Source organism: Muscardinus avellanarius, assembly GCF_963383645.1.
Source record: "Muscardinus avellanarius genome assembly, chromosome: 13".
In the NCBI taxonomy this organism is placed as follows: domain Eukaryota; kingdom Metazoa; phylum Chordata; class Mammalia; order Rodentia; family Gliridae; genus Muscardinus; species Muscardinus avellanarius.
In genome coordinates this window covers 25,667,030-25,685,794 of record NC_137799.1, presented here as the reverse complement: position 1 = coordinate 25,685,794, position 18,765 = coordinate 25,667,030, and the positions used below count along the sequence as shown (strand labels likewise).

General features: G+C 47.1%; 1 protein-coding gene across 4 annotated transcripts in view; it reads left to right on the top strand.

Moving 5' to 3' along the window:
• Positions 1-18,765, top strand: part of PALM2AKAP2 (PALM2 and AKAP2 fusion) — a gene marked incomplete at both ends in the record, with an annotated part of 364,538 nt that overhangs the window by 240,654 nt on the left and 105,119 nt on the right. For 2 of the 4 annotated variants that reach the window (XM_080709075.1, XM_080709074.1), the window contains one exon: positions 7,320-7,350. The exons of the other annotated variants lie outside the window; for them this stretch is intronic. Of the gene's footprint in view, positions 1-7,319; positions 7,351-18,765 lie in introns of those variants that run through there. 4 annotated transcript variants of the gene reach the window in all.

Below are 18,765 nucleotides of genomic sequence, written 5' to 3'. Positions count from 1 at the left end.
ACAGGCATGTGTCACGGTGCTATTTCCCTAGCAGAGAAATATTTTAATTGGGAAATCCATGAACATACAGAACATCCACAGGAACAGTGAAAGCACTGTTTGCGTTAGAGAGTAAGCAAATGGGCAGTGTGGATCCTAGGATGGGCTGACTAGATAGATACCCAAAGTGCTCTTGCCTACAAGGTGGTTCTCTTCTTATATATTTAAGTTGAAATTGCTTGGACTCCTTCCAACAGTGTTGGAGATTATCCAATAAGCACATCACTATTTTTATGGAGTTTGAACTTGAGTAGGGCGTCAGTCCGTTTTCTGTTGCTGAATGTCACACTATAAATAAATACCACACACCAGATAGCTTATAAAGAGCTTTATTTATTCATGGTCCTGGAGGCTGGAAGTCTGAGAGCATGCACCAGCATCTTGTGAGGGCCTCCTGGCTGCATCTCAACGTGGCGAAGGGCATCACTGGTGAGACAGAGCAAGCATGCCAGCTCAGGTCTCTTTTTTCTCTTCTTATGAAGCTACCAATGCCATCAGGGGACCCCTCACCCTGACAACCTTGTGAAATTCTAATGACTTCCCAAAGGTCCTCCCTCCTAATCCCATTAACACGATTTAGGTGTCTAATGTAGGAATTTATCCAAGGCACAGCACAGGACCCCGGTTGGTTGGAGTTAGTTCTGTTGGCTCTTCTCATTCTGATTTTCTTTTTCCTCTGAATTCTTACTCTCAAATCCATCTTGCCTCCTTGTTCCTGATTTTCACCCAGCACTAAGCCAAACAATGTTCCTCGACTTTGGCTCTCCAAACAAATGCTGTTGTTGGAGGGTGATGGGTTACCAGAAGTGCCTACATCATAACATAGCACCCGAACAACTTTCAAAGTGTGTGTGGAATATTCATCTGGAACTTCTTAAGCACTGACTCCTCCCCACCATCCAAGTCTTTCACTTGACTCCAGAGATTCTGTAAGCTTCTGAATTCCAAAAGAAAATTACAGATGTGTGTGTGTGTGTGTGTGTGTGTGTGTGTGTGTGTGTGTATTCCTGGGGATTAAATCCAGGGCTTTGCACATGCACATGCTAGGCAAATGTTCTACAACTGAGCTTTTGTAATTCTAGCCCTTGTATTTTCTCTATATCAATTGATATCACCAAATTGTTTTCAGGATCTACCAATTTATTATTATCAATTTATATCCCCATCAATAGAGTACAGTCACGCAAAAATTTTTTTCAGTACTGGGAATGGAACCCAGGGGCATTCTACCTCTGAGCTACACCCCCAGCCCTATATTTTTTAGTCTTTATTTTGAAACAGGGTCTCACTGAGTTGCAAAGGGCCTCGTTAAGTAGGTGAGGCTGTCCCTCCCAAATGCTGGGATTACAAGCGTGTGCCACCACTCCTGGCTCAAATTTATTTATTTATTTTTGGTACTGGAGGTTGAACTGAGGAGCATTCTACCTCTGAGTTATACCCCTATCCCTTTTTATTTTTATTTTGAAATAGGATCTCACTGAGTTTCTGAGGCTGGTCTCAAACCCGCAATTCTCCTGTCTCAGCCTCCTAAGAACTAAGATTATAGGAATGTACTACCACACCCAGCCAATCCCTTGATTTTAATGATTTCCTCACCAGTAGATAATATTTTAGTTTATATATTTACCAACATGGGTAAAAACTTTTCTCGCATATTTTCACTAGTCCTTCTTTAATTATGATGAGTTTGAAACTGTCCTTACAAGGACAAGGGTCAGTTGCATGTATTTATCTGTGCACTACTGTTTGTTTGTTTTCTGCTAAGGAGTTGGTAATATTCTTCACTTTCCTTGTTGATTTGTAATAACTCTTCATGTATTAGAGATAAGAAACCATTATCATGTTTGTTGCAAATATGGACTCCAGTGAATAGAGATGTCCTTGGGCCCCAGTTTTCTCCTAGTTTCCAGAGGCCTCGCTGCTGCTGCTAGATGGGGAAGCTCCGCTGGCCCACAGCTGTCAGTGTGATGACAGCTAGCCCATTTGTTGTCTTGGTTTGCTTTTCTCTCTTATTTTCTGTGGGATATATTTAGCCCTTGGGAGTTTCTTTCAGCCAGTGCTTTTTGGTCTTTTTCTTGCTAGAAGGAAGAGATGTGAATTCTATCTTTGAGTCCTGGCCCTCCTTCTGGGTTTCAGATCAGCTCTCTGAGGCATTCACAAGCCCCTTTTCAGCTTCCGCTCTTCTCTAAGCTTGGGGGCATGTGTCTACTACTAGGCCATTTTTATTGGCTGCATTTACTTCATTTTGCTTCAATAGGAGAGAGAAGAGGTTCTGTCAACCTGTGTCTAGGCTGACTCATTTCCCAGAAACCTGGCTTTTGCTTTTCATGTTTCTTCTGTAGACACACAATACTACCATTTCTCCTCTTCCTCCTCCTCCTCCTCCCCCTCTTCCTCCTCCTCCTCCTCCTCCTCTTCCTCCTCCTCCTCCTCCCCTCCCTCTCCTCCTCTTCCTCCTCCTCCAGTCCTGGGGATTGAACCCATGGGCATTCTACCTCCAAGTTATAACCCCCTCAGCCCATTTTATTTTTTAATTTGAAACAGGGTCTCACTAAGTTATAGAGGATCTTGCTAAGTTGCTAAGGCTGGTCTTGAACCTGCAATCCTCCTGTCTCGGTCTCCCGAGTACTGGGATCATAGGAGGCACCTTGTGCCCGTTTGAGGTACACCCTACTTCTTGGGCCCCCGGAGGCTGCTTTTGCTCAGGGCACAGCTTAAGTGGGTCAGCAGCCTCAGAAAGGCGGCATGAGCAAAACCTATACGCTTAGGTCACCGCAAAAGAAATCCTAATTCCTTCTCCCACTAGAAAATTTCCTTGTGTGTCCCAGATGACACAGGGCCTTTGTTTACACTCCAGCTACATTTCTTTCACAGAATTAGCCTTTGATTTACTAAAAATGCGCATCTAAATACATCTAGGACAGCCACTGTGCTTTTTTTTTTTTTTTTTTTTTAAAAATATTCTCATCTCTAATAAGTATTAGTGTGTTAAGACAGATGCTGGTGAACTGATAAACACGCACTGGGCTATGAAAGCAACCCGCCTGTCTCCACTGTTTTTCAGACTTCAACATTCCTAAGAATTGCTTTGGCGGGGTGTGCCCACAATCCCAGCTACTCAGGAAACTGAGGCAGGAGGGTGCAAAGTTCAAGGCCAACCTGGCCAATTAGTGAGAATGCTTTGAAATAAAATTTTGTAAAAGGACTAGAGGAAGGGAGTGTGTATCTCCATGGTAGAGCACTTGCTTAGTGTGGCCAAAACCAAGAGGAGAAGAGGAGGAGGAGGAGGAGGAAGAGGAGGAGGAGGAGGAGGAGGAGGAGGAGGAGGAAGAGGAAGAGGAGGAGTCATAGTCATCACATGGAGGCTCTTAGATACAGTTTTACTGGCTCTTCTTCTTCCAGAGATTCAGTAGGTAAAGGTGGAGCCCAAGAATCAGAATTTTGGGTTTTGTGTGCAGTGTTGGAAATTAAACCCAAGCTTTCCTACTCACTTGTGCTCTATTACTAAGCTACACCCCCAGCTCTTTTTACTTTTTTTTTTGGGGGGGGGGCCTGGGGTTGGAACTCAGGAGCATTCAGTCTCTGAGCTACATCCCCTGCCCTATTTTTTATTATTTTGAAACAGGGTCTCACTGAGTTGTGAAGGGCCTCACTAAGTAGCTGAGGCTGTCCATGAACCGTGATCCTCTGGTCTCAGCCTCCCAAATGCTGGGATTACAAGTGTGCGCCACCACACCAAGCTCTTTTTACTTGGTTTTGAGAAAAAGATCTTGCTAAATTGACCAGGCTGATCTCAAACTTGTGATCCTCTTGACTCAGCTCCCAAAGTATTCAGGATTACAGGTGTATACTATCATGCTCAGCTTAGAGATCTGTATTTTCAACAAAAATAAAAGCAGTTCTGATATCTGTGGTCCTTATACTGGCTTTGAGAAATATTACCTTAGAGTGGGGGCAGAGTATCTCAACCTCAGTGCACTGACACTTAGGGTTCAACAATTCTTTTTTTAGGGGAGCTAAACTGTCCTGTAGATATACAAACAGCTCCCGCTCCCCATGGTGACTAAAGAGTCTCCAAACATTGTCAAATTTCCCTTGGGTGCGGGGGAGGGGCAAAGTCTCTCTTGATTGAGAACCATTGGCTTAAAGGAAAATCAATAAGAAAATGTTACTTAAACCAGGGCCTGGTGCTACACGCCTAAGATCCCAGTACTTGGGAGGCTGAGACAGGAAGATCACAAGTTCTCAGCTAGCCTTAGCTACTTAGGCCTTCTATAACTTAGTGAGATCCTATTTCAAAATAAAGAATAGAAAAATAGGACTGTGGGTCAGGTGTGGTGGCACATGCTTGTAATCCCCCTAGTTGGGAGGCTGAGACAGGAGGATTGTAGGTTCAAGGCCAACTTCAGCTACTTAGTGAGGCCTTCTGCAATTTAGTGAGACCCTGCTTCAAAAATTAAGAATAAAAATAGAGCTGGGGGTGTAAGTTAAAGCGAGAATGTCTCTGAGTTCAATTTCTAGTAACACACACACACACACACACACGTTACCTATTTTTTTTTACATCCAGACATTCATAATCTTGCATTTATTTCATAGAACAAATTAAACAAATATTTCTGAGTATTTGGTATGTCTCAATTTTTTTTTTCCTTTTTTATGGTACTGAGGGTGGAACCCAGGGGCTTTTCTACCTCCGGGCTATACTCCCAGACCTATTTTATATTTTATTTGGAAACAGGGTCTCACTAAGTTGCTGAGAGCCTCACTAAGTAGCTGAGGCTGGCTTCGAACCTGCGTGATCGCCATCCTCCTGTCTCCGCCTCCCAAGTGCGGGGATTACAAGAGTGCGCCACCACACCCGACAAGTCTCCACCCTTTTATATTAAAATGTTTAATTTGATCATAACTACCTCTTTAATATTAGAAGATGGAAGAAAAAGAAAATGCTCTTATAAATTAATAACTAACTGCTGAGCGTGCCTTTTTTCCTACACTAATATTTCCAGTAGAATATTTTATTTTACAGAATAAAATTTCTGTAGAATATTCTGTAGTAATATTTAAAATTAATTTTAATAACACTGACATTTGCTTTAGAAAGGAAACAATTAAGAGTAAGTTGCTATAACTTGTTTTATTCTTTCCAACCATGAGACAAATCCTTTTTGAAAGTTTCACATTTATCCTAATTTGGTAACATATGAGGAGAGAATGAAGCACCTGCCATGGTGCTGTTTATAAAATATCACCTGCTGCTGTGGTAGCATCCTTCCTTGGGGAGTCTGTGGTCTGTAAAAATAAATAACGGTTATATCCAAGTATACTCATTTCAGTGTGAGTTTTTCATATGATATTAAAATGTTGAAAATAGATTGGAAGAGCCAGGCATGGTGGCGCACACTAGTATTCTCAGTCCTTGGAAAGCTGAAACAGGAGGACCATAGGTTTGAGGCCAGCCTCAGCAATTTAGGCCCCTCTGCAACTTAGTGAGACCCTGATTAAAAATAAAAGGTAAAATAGGGCTGGGTGGGCGGGTGAAGCTCAGAGGTAGAATGCCTCAGGGTTCAATCCCCAGTACCATATACACACAAAAAGATTAGGATCCAGGCATGGTGACAGATGCCTGGAATCCCGGTTCTTGAGAGGCTGAGACAGGAGGATCACAGGTTCAAGGCCAGTCTTGGCAACTTAGTGAGACTATCAGCAAGACCCTGTTTCAAAATAAAAAGTAAAATAAGGCTGGGAGGGGGGTGTGGTTCAGAGGTAGGTTCAATCCCCAGAGCCCTCCCCAAAAAAGATTAGCAACGGGCTGGGATGTGGTTCAGTGGTAGAGCATTTGCCTGATGTGCAGGAGGACCTGGATTCAATCTCCAGCAGGGAATAGCAGATCAGGATGTAGGCCATCCAGATACTTAACTCATTAAATCAGTGACATGAGGAGTGAGGGAAAGGAAGGATAGAAAGGTGAGGCTGGAGCGGAAGGGAGGAGAGGAGCCCCAGAGGGTACCGATTAACTGCATCCTTAATGGACTGGGCTTTTTGGGTAGTCCCCCATGGAATTACTCTTCTTTGTGCTGGAAATTGGAGACTTCTGTGGGTTAGGGAAGTAGGATCAGGCCCCAGCAGTGCCTTTCCAGTTTGGTTTTGATGAGTCTGGGGAGGGGGCGGGGCGGTGTTGAGAAAGCCTCAGGTCGTCCTAGCAGAATCCCACCAGGGAGCTCGGGGGTTCTGACTTGCAAAGCTGGGGAAGGGGCCTAAAGAAATCTGACTTGTGTGATGCTCCTCTGCGGGCAACACCAGTAGCGTGCTTTTTTAAAATGCTGGGGGGTTTTGTGTGTGTGGAGAGAGAGGGGGGGGAGAGGGAGAGAGGGAGAGAGGGAGAGAGAGGGAGAGAGAGAGAGAGAGAGAGAGAGAGAGAGAGAGAGAGAGAGAATCCTCTCAGGATTTCTAGCTGTCCCTTTTCAAGGGGTCATTAACATTATTTAAATATTCATGGAGGGGGAGGGGATGACAGACTGAAATTTCAGACTGCTCAGGAGCAAGGGATGGCTGGCCACCTGCCTAATCGGGCCTGAGCCCCACGCTGGGTATCAGCTGCCTCCTTCCCCGCAGCCGGCATTGTTAACACTCCTGCGCTGACACCACAAACGGACCCGCTGTCGCTGTCGCGCCCGGGGGCCACTCGGGGACCTTAGGGCATCTTTGTCCACATCTCTGGGCCATATCACCGGGAGCCCCAGGATGCCCGAAGACACCGTTACCATCACCAAGATGAAACCAGGCCCTGCTGTGGCGCTTCCCAGGAGGTCCTAGTTACCGAGTAAGGGACGAGGGGGTCTCCGCACGCTTGCCTTGGGTAGGAAGCCGGCAGCTCCAGCGGGCACGCGCGGGCACCCACACCCCCGCTTGCACTCGCACACTCAAGCATGCCGGCACGCCCACCCACACCCTGACACCGGGCGCCCTCCGGACCAGAGGCTTCGCGCGCCCGCCCATCCCGCCTCCTCCCCATCCCTCCAGTCTCCGGGTGCGCTTTTCAGTGCTAGAGCAGAGACTGGGTCCCGGGCGGAGAAGGAGGTGTGGATGGGTGGGGAGGGGACACTAGCGCGGAGGGCGGGCCGGGGGCGGGGCGGGCGGGCAGGGCGGGCGGGGCTCCCCGGCTCGGGCCCCAGCCTCCCCGGCTCGGGCAGATGCGCTGGCCCCGGCCCGGGCAGCCGCGCCTCCCCGGGGCTCTCCCGGACACGCCGGCCGCTCAGCGCTGGAGCCGAGCCCAGGACTGCGCCGCCGAGCGGGAGCCGGTGCCCAGAGGTGGGTGTCCCAGCTGCCCGCGCCCGGGTCCCGCACGCGGTGCCGGTGCGGGGTGTTTCGGGGCTTGGAGGAAGGGTTTCTGGCCAGGGCTTAAGGATCTGGGAGTCCTCGGCGGCGCCCGCGGGCTTTCTGTGGTCCTTGCGGAGCGGATGGAGGATTTAGGCCATGTGCATTTGGACTCCTAGGTTTGGGGAGGGCCAGGCTTTGGGCTGCGTTATTCAACACTTATTCACTTATACATGGTTAAAAAATAAACTTACCCCCCCCCCCACACACACACATACAGAGGAAATGTACTTGAAGAGTCTTGAGATCAAACGTGGTTGGCGGTCCCTACGGTACCCAGCCCGCAGGGTGGAGACCCTGGTTCCAGCTCCAGGGGTGGCCGCTGTGGGGCATTTTCAGGAATTCATGAGATTTGCAGGGAAGCCGAGGCCTGGGGTTGGGGTTGAGGGTTCCTCCCGGCCTCCCGGAGCCTTTTTGGGGCTGGGTTCCAGGGACCCGAACTCCGGAGATGTTGCGAGAGCGGGGAGCAGCCCTTCTGCCCTGGAGCCAGAGCGTGGTCCCTGTCTGAGCCAGCCAGGAAGTTTGGCCTGAGGCTGAGCCCCAGCCCTTAGGATCTGGCATTTTATCCAGAATGGAGCCGGCACATGTCTCTTTGGGTCGTTCCTGGGGCTACTTAAGAGGAGGAAGCAGCGGATGGTCGGGGGGAGCTCTCGGCACCTGTGCTTGTAAAGTCGGTGCAGGCGAGCACCCGCAGATGTTCTAGAGAAACCGAGTGGACGAGAGGGGACTGAGACCTAGGCGGTGAGCGCCGGGAGCCTGCGCGGGGACCCTGGTGCAGGTGGCGGGTGGGCGCCAAGGCTGAGGGCTGGGCTGCGTGCGGCCAGCTGGGCCGGTTGCTGAGCTTCCCGGCACTGATGCAAGACACTCGCCAGTCCTGGAGATCCCTTCCAACCCACAAAAGGGGGCGTCTGGGAAAGAGATGACTGCTCCAGAGAGTCGGTCGATTCCCTCCCCAGACCTGGTAAAGCCAGTTCCCCGTGCGGGACAGTAGTGGTTTGGCTCTGATAGACTGCATGCTCAGACTTTGACAAATCACTCTTCTTCCCAATAGAAGTTTAGACGCAGTGCCAATAATCGGGCAAGCCTCCTGAAGGTTTTTGTCTTTGAGAAGGGACTTTTCCTCCACACACGTCTTTACAGAGCTCTTAGGGTGTATCTTTGAATTTGGGAAGAAGTTTCCTTCTCCTGGGAAGCACCCTTTGGTCTCAGCAGGCTTTCCCAGGCGCTGGGAGGCCGGAGAAGGACCGGCCCACCTGCCATTGTTATTCCTGGGGATTTGTTTCCTTCCCTTTGTCCTGAGTAGAGTTCACTTAAGCATCACACTTCCCTTCCTGGAAGTGTTCCCGGTTTAATTAAACATCTCCCCCTTTTCTCCCAGTCTGGAAGCACCTCCAACATTGATCAATAAAATTTTATAGTTAGCATGTCTAAAAAATGAGTTATATCTGGGAAAGAAGTGATGGTTAAAAAAAAACAAAAACACAAAGACTTGGACGTGCTAAAATAGCTATTCACCGCCAGCTCTCTTCTCCCTAGTTTTGACCCTTGGCTTACTCGCTCTTTCTTTCTTTATTGGGAGAGGGGGCATACTGGAGATTGAACCTTACACCTCCGAGCCACACCTCCAGCCCTATTTTATTTTTTATTTTAAAACAGGGTCTCACAAAGTTGCAGAGTAAGTTGATGAGGCTGGCTGTGAACCTGTGATCCTCCTAAGCTTCCCAAGTACTGAGATTACAAGCATGGATCACCATGTTCCTTGACACTTTCTTTCTTTCTGGTGTGTGTGTGTGTGTGTGTGTGTGTGTGTGTGTGTGTGTGTGTTGCTGGAGATTGAATCCAGAGGCATTCTACCTCCGAGCTACATCCCCAGCCGGATTTTTTATTCTTTATCTTGAAACAGGGCCTCACTAAGTAGCTGAGGCTGTCTGCGAAGCCAGATCCTCTCCTTGCCGCCTTCTTAAAGAGCATCTTCTCGTTGGGTGGTGGCACCCCCAAGAGTCATGTGGGCCTTGCAGTCACTTTGGATTGCACCAACAAATTTAGTCCTGAGCTAGGAGAAGCAAAAGTAATACTCCGTGGCCGAGTTCATTTCCCTTTCTTTTTGGGCAGCTGAGGTGCTATCATGAGAGGATGGCTGGGCATGGAGATGGGACGAACATTTTGAAATCCGCATTATCTCATAGTTTTGGCACGACAGCTGGCACAGCCTCCTGCCTGCAGAGTTCAGAGGAGTGGTGTCAGAATTTATTTCTCTTTCATAAGTGGCTGGTTCTGACTCAGCCCCTAGGAGTATGTTGAGGCAGGTTGTCTTAACTTACTTACCAAGTGATGGGAACATTGACCCACTGGTTGTTTTATTTCTGAAAGTTTAATATTGTATTATAGAACGAATACATTAAATCTCCCTTTTTAAAAAAATGCTAACATTTTTAAAATTTTGTGCTTGTTATTGTAATTATTGTGTAGAGAGGGTCCTTATAGATTTGGTGGGCTCTTAAGATACTCATGCCCCCGATTTCTATCACAGTTGTTATTACTATTCTCTGCTTATTCGGGTAATGAGAAATGTTTCAAATAAAGTTATAATTGAATTTGGATAGAGGTTGTGTAGAGGGATTTCAGTAGTCGAAACAAAAGCATGCTGAAAATTTATTTCTGAAGCTCAAAGTTTTAGTGTTTGGTTCTATTCCTTAATTCTATGTAAGTCTTACCCTGATAGAATTGATGCTCTGTTTATTTATGTTTGCAGTATTAGGGATTGGATCCTGGGGCACTCATTCTACCCCTGAGCTACATCCCCATCCCTTTTTATTTTCCTTGGAGGCTGGTGCTCATTAAGTTGCCTGGGGTAGCCTTGAATTTGCTGTCCTTCTGCCTCAGCCCCCTCCATGGCTATTCTCTGATCTCACAAACATAGGAGTCACAGTTTGCTTACATGGTTTACCAGGGATCATGTGCCAGCTACCAGAAGATTGAAGCAATTGACCAGTATACTTAGGCCGTTCAGTGATTTTAGTAGGTCTTGGTAGAAATGGTATCATTGTCTAGATTGTGCGAACTCAACACCTACAGATAGATTTTCTAAAAGAAAAAGCTTTGTAACTGTCAGGTCTCTTTACTGGCACCAACCAGCCTCGCCCACTGGCACTTCAAGTGGCCTGTGGTTGAGGGAGGCGCAGCTCTGTACACCAGGATGGGAGATAAGCCTCTCTCCTCTTTTGTACATGTCCCAGCTTCGTAAGATAATCCTCTCTAAGAGTATATATGACTACTGTTCAAATTTTGGACATTTGCCCTCTAAATACATTTTTCAGAAATACAGATAGAAAGCTGAAATCAACTCTATCCTAAAAGAAAAACTTGGCTCAAAGAGAAAGAGTTTGTATGATTGATTCCCAGTAGTATTTGATTAACTAGAGTACTTACAAGACCAAGTGATCCAGGAAACACAGTGCCTGTTAAACCGAAGGTTTCCAACTTTGCTTCAGCTACAGCAGATGAGTGTTTTTAGTGTGTAAAGAATGGTCATGTTGCCGGGCGTGGTGGCGCACGCTTGTAATCCCCGCGCTTGGGAGACGGAGACAGGAGGATCGCGCGGGTTCAAAGCCAGCCGTACTGGCTCGAGAGACCCTGTTTAAAAAAAAAAAAAAAAAAAAAATATATATATATATATATATATATATATATATATATATATATATATATATATGTAATAGGTCTGGGAGTGTAGCCCGGAAGTAGAAGGGTTTCCAGGAATCCCAGTATCACCAAAAAAAAAAAAAAAAAAAAAAAGGTCATGCTGCCTTCTTGCCTTGGTGAATTTATTGTGGGGAAATAAAATACTCTGGTCTTCCCACTAACAGTTCGGGATTTTGTGGTTTCAGCAATGATATAGCATAGATATGAATTGAGATTTTTATAGGATTGTACAAGTATAATTGTGGATCTGTTCTAGGACAGGTTAGGGATGCTTTTTAGAAAATAAAAACTCCCAATACAAATTTGCTCTGCCCTCTTGAAAGCCAAGTACTAGGAAAACAAAATGATCTGTCCTCGCCCTTCTTCCTACAGTGAAACAGGGCGTGCTTTTTCCATGGGCCAACGATGGGTTCTTTCTTCCTGTGGCAGTGAATTCTGGGACTGAGGAGGTGTGGGGGATGGCAGAAAGCTGGGGGAGGGGCTGAGAGCATAGCATCATGGTGGGTACCCGTTTCCCCCTTTTTAGTCCTCTTGACCCCCATCTAGGAGCGCAGTGCCACCAGACCAGAACCAGAGGGAATACATTCACCTAGGGCCAAGCAGCCTTGAACTTGAGTTTCTTTCCATCTTGGTGGCAGTCTCAGGGTGACCGGATGGGCCTTGTGCCTGGAGGATGGGGAGGAGAGGTGGCGTGTTTGACGGCTTGGGCTTTGTACGTTGTCTTCTGATCTTGGGAGGATTTGCGTGCTGGTTGAGGGGGTCACGGTGTGAGTGCCAGGGAAGGGGAGGGCTGAGCTGCGGAACACAGCGGGGGAACATCGTGGCACTTCCAACCCTTCTTTCCCTCAGGAGTGGGCAGGGGTTTTGTGGATGGTTTTGATGTTTGATTGGCGCAGACCAGGTAAGCAAACCCAAACACATAGATATTGTCGTTATTCAGAACCGTGATGTGTCCGTAGCAACTTACCACCTTAGGTTCTTTGTACAAAATCTGGAGCAGATGACACTAATGGAATCTTAGTTCACCTCAGTGAAGACGTGGATACCAAAATGTTCCTATTTCAAACTCATGTCGAATTTGATAGAGAGGGAAGAATATTATACGTGGCGTATCCCCACATCCTCTAAATGGGTTGTGTTCTTAATTTAACCAGACTTCTTTGAATTTTGTGACTGATACAAGTGAGAAACAAAGTATTTAAAGTTAATTTTTATTGTATTTATTTTTGGGTGCCACTGGAAGTTGAACTCAGGGACAGTCTACCTCCAAGCTACAACCCCAGCCCTTTTTTATTTTTTTGTTTTGAAACAGGGTCTCATTAGGTTGCCGAGAGTCTCATGAAGTTGCTGAGGCTATCCTTGAACTTGCAATCCTCCTGTCTCAGCCTCCCAAGTACTGGGATTACAGGTGTGTCCTACCATGAGCAGTCCATAAAACATTTTTTTTTTGGGGGGGGTACTAAGGATTAAATCCAGAGGCATTATACCTCCCCAGCCATATTTATGTATATTTTGAAACAGAGTCTCACTGAGTTGCTGAAGTCAGCCTTGAATCTGTGGTCCTCCTGTCTCAGCCTCCCAAGTGCTGGGATTATGGGTACATGCCACCTCCAAGGAAATTCTTAAATGAGCTGAGAAATCCTAAAATGGCAGCTTTGGGTCTTGAGGGATTTCACGTTCAGCACTCAGAGGCAGTCCTCTCGATTCTGCCGGAGCTTTCTGCTATGTGGGACCCCTAAACTCCTCACCTGCTACATGGAGTGGGTAAGAAACTGAGCAAATGGGTAAAGTAGGTAACGCAGGTCCTGAAGTATCGGTCCTCTCTTACAGTGCGTAAAGATGTACTTTATTGTTCTGTACATACGTTAGCAAAGGACCATCTTAATTCAGGCTGCTATAACAAAATGCCATAGACTGGGCAGCTTATAAAACACAGAAGTTTATGTCTCCCAGGTCTAAAGACTGGGAAGTCCAAGATCAAGGCACCCGCGGTTTGTTGTGAGGGGAGGGCTCACTGTCTGCCCATGGGTGACGCTTCCTGGCGGTGTCCTCCACAGTGGACGGGGCGGAGCATCTTGGGGCCTCTTTTATAGGGCACTCATCTCATTTAGGAGGACTCTGCCCGTATGACTTAATCACCCCTCAACAGCCCACCTCCTGATTTCATCGTGATGATGATGGCCTTCAACATAAGAACGGGGCGGGGGGGGGGTTCAGAGGTCACCAGCATTCTGGGGCTTTGAGGAGGCTGCCCCTTCTGCAGAGCAAAGATAAACAGGGATGGCTGAGCAATTTTCCAGGGATCCCAAGGGGCTGAACTGGCAGTTTCACCACTGTGCTTTGAGTCCCTTTGGTGGGCTGGGTGTGGGATTTAGAATAGAATTCTGCCAGGAATTCCAGGTTTTATTTTTTATTTTATTATTATTTATTTATTTATTTATTTATTTTGCGGGTCGGGATGGAACCCAGGGGCATTCGGCCTCCAAGCTATACCCCCTGCCCCATCTTTTATTCTTTATTTTGAAACAGGGTCTCACTAAGTTATGGAAGGCCTCACTAAGTAGCTGAGGCTGTCCTTGAACTGCGATCCTCCAGTCTCAGCCTCCCGAATGCTGGGATTACAAGCGTGCGCCACCACGCCCCGCTCTTTATTTATTATTTATTCATTTAGTATGTGGTACTGGGGATGGAACCCTGGGGCTTTTCTACTTCTGGCCTATACTCCCAGACCTATTTTTTATTTTATTTGGAAACAGAATCTCACTAAGTTGCTAAGAACCTCACTAAGTAGCTGATGCTGGCTTCGAACCTGCAAATCCGTCTCAGCCTCCCAAATACTGGGATTACAAGCATGTGCCGCCACGCCTGATAGAATTCCAGGTTTTAGAAGGAATTTCTGACAAAATTCTGGTGTGGCACCCATGCCACACCAAGTTCCAGGAAGAGGGAGGGAGCACCTGAGGTGGCCGTGCACAGGGCCCTTCAGGGTCTCGGTGCTGAGTCTGTGGGGCCAGGACTTAGCTAGCTAGCGCTTTCTGTGGTGGAGGCCAAGAGGAAAGCGCCCCAAGGCGGAGGACAAGGAGGGTCGCCATGTACACACTGTGTCTGACTTCAGAGTCTAATGCAGAGCTCCGCCTCAGCCCCGAGCTGCACCTGGGTGATGTGTGTCGAGGTGTGGGGAAGGCCAAACCACATTTTCCTGGCAGCAGTTAGCGGCTTTCAGCTCTCTCCCAGAGCAGATCGCGGTGTCAGCCCCCATCCTCACGACCTCATACCCATGGCAGAATAATGCAGAAACCCACTCCATCTGGAGCAGTGCCTCACTCTTAAGTTTTTCAGTACAGCCTACAGAGAAAGATACTATTGTTTAGCAGTTTTTATGTGAGGGTTTGGAGGAATAATTTTCCCCAAAGGAATTGGGTTTTTTTGTGTGTTGTTATTTGGTACTAGGGATTGAACCCAAGGTTATTCTACCTCCAAGCTACATCCCCAGCCCTATTTTTTATTCTTTATTTTGAAACAGGGTCTCACTGAGTTGCAGAGGGCCTCACCAAGTAGCTGAGGCTGTAGGCAAAACTGTGATCCTCCTGTCTCAGCCTCCCAAATGCTGGGATTACAAACGTGCACCACCACCACGCCTGGCTTTTTATTTTTCATTTTGAAACAGGATTTGACTAAGTTGCAGAGGGCCTGAGTAAGCTGCTGAGGCTGGCTGTGAACCTGTGATCCTCCTGTCTCAGCCTCCCAGGTCCTGAAATTACAGGAGTGAGCCTAGGTGCCCAGCCCCGAAGGAATACATTTTAGTTCGTATTCTAGAAAAGCTTAGTACTTAACAACACTGAATTCAAAAGTTTTTGTTTTGTTTATGTATGTGTGAGTTTGTCTGTGAATTAAAACCAGTGGTCTGCGTGCTATGTGCTGTGTGATTCCAAAGGTGTATTTCACTCGGCGAATTAGTATTTTGCATCAGAACATTTCTCTCTGACCCAGTTGCAGCTAAGCAGAATTCATTCATTCGAGGAAGAAAATGAGCACACTCTATTGGAAATTTAGATCATGTCCAAAGCATTTGTAATAAGTCCTGTTTGGGGTCTTTTTTTTTTCCTTTAGAGAGACATTGGGACCCCTTTTAAAGGCAGCACAAAGATGGGCCAGGAGAGTGGGAGGCATTGGTTTTTTTCCGAGCAAACACAATGTGTGCATTGTTTTAAAATATTCCTTTTATCTATGCTTCATTATCGAAACAATCCACAGCCTCTCAAGGATGACACATGTTCTGGTGGGACCGGCAGAGAAGGGTTAAGATAAAGGAAGAAAAGAGAAGAAATCCTTCCCCCTCCAACACTCCTTCAGAAAGGATCTGAGTTTTGTTTTGGTGGGGCGGTTCTTGCAGCCCCCAGGGGTCCCTTGCTCATGAAGGTTTGGAAATAAGGGCTAAGTGGAGAGAGGAAGGGATCACCCTCATTTTTCCAAAGAGTATATTGAGGTGCCCGGGGACTTTAGTTAACCGGCTAAGAGACCCACAGCTACTAGATGCCAGGTCAGTTTTTCTACCTAGTTCTCCTTTTACTGAACCAGCACTACAGGGCCTTGCTACCCAACGTTTGTTCCAGGAACTTGCAGTTTGTATTCCTTCCGGCAGCTTGATGAAACTAGAGAATCCTGAGCCCATCTCAGACCTGCTGAACCAGAATCTGCATTTTAACAAAATCCAAGGATTCCTGTGTGTTAAAGTGGGGGGAAGTCCTGCTACTGTGGACTTGGAAAAGGTTAGGCATTTGCCACTATGAAACCTGGCTGGGCCTGCGCGATTGATCTGTCTAGTCGAGGAGGAATGTGTTGATAGAGACCAGGGGTGCAGCTAAACCCCTGCCACCCAGGACAGCCTCCTTCCCCACAAAGCCTCATCCTCCAAAACACCGATGGTGCTGATGTTGAAACATCCTGGCCTAGTCATCCCTTACCCAGAATTCACCTCCTGTAGATATGTTTTTGTGGCTGTATGCAAATCTTTCCTGAGCAGATCTTAAATGAGATGATACAAATTGCAGTGCGCTATTGCAAATGGGAGTCTTTTTACTGGGGCTTGAGGAGAGAAAAGGAGCGTATACATGAAGCAGCACTTATTACCATCAGCGTTTCGAGAGGACCTGGCTTTACCACCGAGGACATGGTGGACATGCTTCTCAGCAAGTACTGAGTGCCCAAGATGGGGGTGCCACCAGAGGGACCCGCCGCCCAAGCCTGCCTGGAAGCAATCAGTGCTTTGTGTTTCAAATCTCACTCAGAAGACTTGCCAGGGCCTCAACCTGCCTTCCAGTTCCCAGGCAGTTTGTGCCAGGCAGCTCTGCCACCTAAAGAAAGAAAAGAAATGGCGGGCTGGGGAGGAAGGTAGAGCCCCATTCCTACCTCTTTCCCCCTGTCCCACCCCAGCCCTGTTGCTTCTCTTTTCTTACTCATATCCTTTAATTTCACCACCGGTAGGCACTTCTCCCAGCAGATACTCCTCGCCTGTCCCCTCTTCCTCTTCCTCTTTGTTTTTCTCCTTCCTTCCTTCCTTCCTTCCTTCCTTCCTCCCTCCCTCCCTCCCTTCCTTCCTTCCTTCCTTCCTTCCTTCCTTCCTTCCTTCCTTCCTTCCTTCCTCCCTCCCTCACTTTCTCTTTCTTTCTTTCTTTCTTTCTTTCTTTCTTTCTTTCTTTCTTTCTTTCTTTCTTTCTTTCTTTCTTTCTATGTGGGTCTGGGGATGGAACCCAGGGGCATTCGACCTCCAAGCTACACTCCCTGCCCTATTTTTTATTCTTTATTTTGAAACAGGGTCTCACTGAGTTGCAGAGGGCCTCACTAAGTAGCTGAGGCTGTCTGCGAACCAGGACCCTCCGGTCTCAGCCTCCCGAATGCTGGGATTACAAGCGTGCGCCACCATGCCCAGCTTCCCCCTCCTCTTTTTCCACTGATGAGTTAAAAGTCATCCTGAATCAGAACTAGGAAGTGAGAGCCGGGCATGGTGGCACACACTTGTAATCCCAGCGCTTGGGAGGCTGAGACAGGAGGATAGCATAGGTTCGAAGCCAGCCTCAGCAGCTTAGTGAGGTTCTCAGCAACTTAGTGAGACCCTGTTTCCAAATAAAATATAAAATAGGTCTGGAGGTGCAGTATGGAGGTAGAAGGCCCCTGGGTTCCATCCCCCGTAACACACACACACACACACACACACACACACACACACACACACAAACTAGGAAGTGAAGCCGCCTGTCTATTTGTAGACTGGGGTCTCCCCAGCATTTTGAAATGGAGCTACATCCAGGAGGGAGCCCCAGCTGTTGCCCTCCAGTTGTTAGAGCCCCTTGGGAATTATCACACTTTTTATCTCCACCCACTTTTTTGTTTGATTCTGATGGCTGCATTTTCTCAAGGTCCAGAAATCCAACACAGAGCTCCTCCCCCTGCCCCCTTGGGCCTCTGTGTCCTCCTGTTTTCTTTAATTGTCAATATTAGGACAATCATGGCCACTCCTTTTTAATGAACACCATCTGTGAAATTGATTGTTCTAGACATATTTTGGAATCAAGCCAGATTTATAACCAAGGTGTGCTGGGGGAAAGAAACCTCTCTGGTGCTTCTGTACCTCCTCTTTGAGATCTTCTGTCTCCTTTGCAGATGCAAGCTGGGACCTAACATGGGAAGGGAGGTCGCGGGCATTGCCTGACTGGCTCTAGAATATCTAGTCCTGACATTTGGACTCAGAGGCCAGGGCAGAAGAAGCCGGAGAGTTGGGCCTCTGGCCAGCATGGAATAAGTCTTCCCAGGCCTGGGAAGCCTGTGTTTTTCCAGGCGACCAGCTGATCTGCTCCAGGGGGCTCTAAATTAGAACTTGGAGAACTATGGAGGAAGGATGGGTGTCTGAGAACTCAGAGGATGCTGTGAAGGGATATCAGCCATGCCACCAGAAGGGAGGGTCTACACCTGGTAATTGATCTCTAATCATTGTCTTAAAAAAATGCAAGTCAATATGAGAAACAGGGGGTGGGGGCAGTGCCGGGGCTTGAGCCTAGGGCTTCATGCATGCCAAGCGTGTGCTCCATCAGTGAACTATACCTCCAATTCCCATTCACCCCTCTTAAAATATGTCTTTTTTTTTTTTTAGAACTAAAGTTTTTTTAATGATGGGTTTACATGTAGTAGTTTTAGTGTTTTGCGATACAGTAAATAAGTCAATAATACCAACATTAAATCACAAAACAGAAACATAATCACCTTTTTTAATATCTTAACTAGTTTTCATCTATAATTATATATATGTATATCTTTGTTGTTTTTTTTGCAGTGCTGGGGATTGAACCCAGGACCTCATGCATACTAGGCAAGTACTCTACCACTGAGCTACATCCCAGCCCCATCATACGTTTTATTATCAGTGCCTATATCTCTTTGATTTACATTATTAAGCTATGTCTTGCTGGGTGTGGTGGCACATGCCTGTAATCCTAGTACTTGGGAGGCTGAGACAGGAGGATCAAAGGCCTAAGACCAGCCTTGGCAACTTAGTGAGATCCTTAGCAATGTAGTGAGACCCTGTTTCAAAATAAAAGATAAAAAGGGTTGGGGATGTAGCCCAGAGGTAGAGTGTCCCTGGGCTCAATCCCT